Below are 4854 nucleotides of genomic sequence, written 5' to 3'. Positions count from 1 at the left end.
TAGTTAAAAACTTTGAACTTAACACAAATATAGTTTAACTTACTAGCTATATGATCTTAGACAAGTTACTTAACCTCTCTGAGCTCTGGTTTTTCCATCTATAAAAGAGGACAATACTATCTAGCTCATAGAGTTGTGAGGAATAAATGATTCAACATATAAAAAGCACTTAGCATAATGCCCGACACAAAGTAAACATTCTATATATTGCAGCCCTATCAAATGATGTTTATTCATAGCTAAATCAACTTTTTTTGCATAAGGGTAGATCCTGTTCTCCTTTATCAGTCATATAATTCAGAACACTGACCTGTATTTTTCCATCACATATATAATTATAGCATATCCTATACAACTGAGTAGCCAGCACCCACCTTTCTTATAGGAATTGTTCCTCCCATTTCCACACTTCTATTATTTTATGTTACCAAGAGAAGCTATGTTACTATTGACTGGCCCTTAGCCACAGCTAATTGGTCATGGGCTGGACACCTGAACTCAATGGGCCAGTGAAGCCCTTCCTCCAAGATTTTTAGATTTTGGAAGTGTCTCACGCAGATTTAAAATCTGAGAGATGTCAGTGGACATTTTTTTTTTGTCAAGCAGGAAAACACATTTTGCATTGAGAAAATAAAGTTAATGGACAGAAGGAAGCAGAAGGTATAGAGAAAGTGGCTTTGTTATACTAGAATTCTCAGTTCCAGGTTTTCTTGACCACTGACAGAGTCTCTGCCTTTCCTTCTGGTTAGGCTTGCCTCTTCTAAGAGTTTCCCCCATATCCTTCAAATATGTTCCCCATTTTGCATAAGCTAATTCCAGAGAGGTTTATTTGTGATGCAATTAGTACAATGATATGCTATATTATGTTATTGTAAAGTAAAAAAAATGAAAGGGAAAATCCTTAGATTCATTATCCTTATTAACAACTTGAGTGATATCTCTTAAGAATATGATTGAGTTTATAAAAATGAATCAAGAAGTTTTTTATCAAATGCCAACTATATATGAAGTACTTGTGACAGACTTCAGATTACCTCCCTATATATATCCTCTCAACCCCTAATTTTTAGATGGTCTTACCATCACTCAGCTAAAATCGAACACTTTCTAGTGTCCCCAGCATGGCTGTGGCCACATGAGTAAATTCTAGCTGTTGAGATCTAAGCAGAAATATTGTATATGACTTCTGTTTAAAAAAAAAAAGTCAAAAAGGAAAGGGATATACCTTTCTTATCACTTTTCTCCATCCTGTTACCCAGAACATGAAGCGATGACTGGAGAGCCCTGTCCGCCTTATTGGACCATGAGGATAGCCATACCCTGGGGATGGCATAATAATGAGGAAGGATCTGGCTCTCTGACAACTTTGTGAAACTTCTATATTAATCCTGGACTGATAACCTCCAAAATTATTATATGTGAAAATGAAATAAGCTTCTACCTTATTTAAACCGTTACTATCTAGGTTTTTCTGTTACATGCCACTGAACTGATACAATGCCATAGTACTTTGATAAATTATATTGAGTTAAGTTGGATCATTAATGTTCTACAAAAGAAGAAACAAATCCAAAAATCTTTGAAAGAAATGTAACAAAGTACCGGCTACTATATTTAAAAATTTTAAACCAAAAATAAAAATACAGACTGGGGAAGGAAAAGATAGGTGCAAGAGAAAGAAAAATTCAGAGAGAAAAATTCCGGCCAAAAAAATAATAATTTACTACTCTCAATATGTTTTAAATACTTGCTCCAGTAAGAATGAGCCTTGCTGAGGTCACAAAAGTTCCAATATCATACTTTGCAGTGGCAAAAACTCAATCTTATGAGTTCACCAGAGGGAAAATTAGATTCTCATGGAATAGACTAACTCTAACCAAATTGACAAAAGTCTAAAACACGAGAAGGCCCCTTGACGGCAGAGACCCTGCCTATCTGTCTTGATCAACACTATGTATCATATTTATTGAATGAGTTAATTAATTTTCATTGCATTATAACTGTCAGGAGATTTAAAAACTCACAACCCACAGTTTCCAAGGAAACAGCAGGAAAAAGTCATGGTTCAGAACATAGATCCTAACTATATTTGAATCCAGGCTCTGCCACCTAATAGTGAGGAAACCTTGGGAAACTTTTTAAACATCTGTCTCATTTTTTATTTATATAAAGTGAGAATGATAATATCTACTTTATCAGGTTGTCATGACTGTAAAATGAGTTATTATGTGTAAGACTTAAGAACAATGCCTGGCATAAAGTAAGCACACAATAAATGTTAGCTATTAATAGCTCTACAAAGACCCTAAACTAAAGCAAGCCTTTGTGAACACTATTATTATTATCTGGTCTAAATCCAAAGTCAAAATAACATGAAAAGAGAATCTCAAAAAGAAAAAGAAATAGGTGATTGACAAGATTTCCTGGACCAAAGGCTAAATGTCATTTCAGTTCTGTTGTATGTGCCATAACACAACTGTTGGTATTTAAAACAAAATGTAAGGGTCCTAAAAACAATCCCCTACAAACTGTGCTAGCACAATTTATAAGTAGACTTGTAAACTTATATAGAGAGGGTCAGTGGAGCTAACGTATTTATTTCAAGGCTGATCATTTAGTTTAAAATACACTCCCAGTCTTCTGAGCTCTTACACTGGCATGTCAAGTGGCTGAGAAGTCCATCCAACTTACTTGAGTTCTTTAAGGTACAAGGAATCAAGTAAGTCAGGTTACTTCAAGAAAAGAGGGACTTTGAACTATTTTCAGTTCAAAACACATGAACTGATTCTTACCTGGTGACCTGCCATCAAATACTGAGGCAACTGGAGACCTGCTCCTTTATGTCTCCATCTCTCTCACACTCTCCTATGTCATTTTCTGCTCTTCTCACAATACCAACAGACTTCCATTTTTTATACCACCTTTTGGTTTTTGCTTGCTCATAGTTTTTGCTTCTTTATAATTTCATCTTTTTCATGGCATGATACAATCTTAACTTTCAAATTCTCAGTTTTTTGGTTCACATTCTCCAGAGAGGGAAATCTTTCTGGGCTTTAATATCTTTCTCTACTAAGTTACATCATAGGCCTTCTGGTCTTCAATCAGGTATTAATTCTGGACCAAAATACTGCATCAAGGTGGTGGTGCCTGCACCTTCGGCAGGGACTATGGGCATGAACATGGCAGACTCTTTAGTAGAAGTAGGAGATGGACAGACACAAGAATTGACATCTCTGATATCCTGCTATACTCCTTTCCTTGCTTCCTCCTTCAATTTTCTACAACTCTCCTAATTTTTCTAATGTTCACATACAGATCTTACCACTCTCTTCTATTCTCAGTACTTAACAATTCAGCTCAATCTCAGCCTTCATATTGGCCTTTGCAAATTCTCCAGTGGGTTGTTTCCAGTCAATGTTGGTCTTGATTTTGTTTATATAAAGTCAAGTGGGCTGTGTTGGGTTCCTTTCCACATGGACCATCTAGCTTCTTACCAACTAAATGATTCAACCCCCCTTACATTACTTTGGTTACAAGGTGAGCTCAGGAGAAGTCATTAGTTATTTAAATGCAACACTAATGGTTCCTTGTAAAATCAGCAAAAAGGTGAAAGCCCTATGATAACGGGACAGAACTATAGGAAAGATAAACATTTTAAAAGCTAGTTTTTTTAAAAGCTAATGAGGCCACATGTTGAAACAAAGAGTTTATGAATGTCTAATATATAAATAGTGGATATAGGAGTCATAGAGCTCTGAATTAACAAGGGAGACTGGGAAATACAGGGGAGCACATGAATGTTTGGTGGGCACTAATGTCTGTGCTACATGCAGTAGAATGACATACAGAATCATTTGTGGTATGGCTCTGGATGCAATAATTGAAACAAGAAATAACTAGGAGAGGAAATGGATAGCAGGAGGCAAATGTCAGAAATTGTGAAGGATATGCTAACTGGTTAGGAGAAAAAAATGACTAAAGATGAATGAGAGTTGGGGCTGGGAAACTAGTTATTTGATATCATTAATATAATTCATGGCTCAGTATAATCACATTTAAAATTCAGGTCTTCTGATCCTAAACCCAATATTTTCTGTTCATTCCATCAGGCTCAATATTTCATTTACAAAAAAGCAAATTCCTAACGAAGAATTATTCAATCAGATGGATTCACCATTGTATCCTTAGTGTCTAGAATAGTGCCGGGCCTATGGGAGATGCTCAATGAATAGTTACTGAATGAATGGATGGCTGAATGAATGAATGAATGGACTTTATTTCAGCAGAAAGGATTTGACTAAATAAAACTACATGTTGTTAGGTACTGCAAATGGATTCTAAGAAAGTTCTAATATTTTTAACAGCTATTTTTAAAGTATCATGGGAAACCGTATATGTACTTATGTCCACATTCCTAAATTATAGAAGAAATCTAATTAACTTTGTCTCTCTTTTATAGAAATATTCTTCATTTTTAAAATAAAGGCCTAATAAAATAATCTGTGCAGCACTTTCATTTTTAATATTCTGTGTACCTCTAAGACAAAACGTGCTTGATTAGTTCTCCACAACTTAAAATGAATATATTTACCAGCTCCCCCCAGAGAGATACAGCTGTGGTAACCATATTTTTCTCACCAAATAGAGTGAAACTAAGTCTAACAATTAAATTAGTACTTAAAATCTGGATTTTCCTGGAAAATCTAAGACACGTGGATACTATAGTGTTACATCTGAAATATTTATTTAAACTATGTATTATAGTTATGATTCCTTATGACCTTCTACTTAAAGTGTCCTTGGCTGATGTTCACCAATATGGCAAAGTTCTCATTGGTCAAGGGTCTATTTTGA

The sequence above is a fragment of the Pteropus medius genome, unplaced genomic scaffold (genome assembly GCF_902729225.1).
Source record: "Pteropus medius unplaced genomic scaffold, Ma_sr-lr_union100, whole genome shotgun sequence".
Classification (NCBI taxonomy): domain Eukaryota; kingdom Metazoa; phylum Chordata; class Mammalia; order Chiroptera; family Pteropodidae; genus Pteropus; species Pteropus medius.
This window is presented reverse-complemented; position numbering follows the sequence as displayed.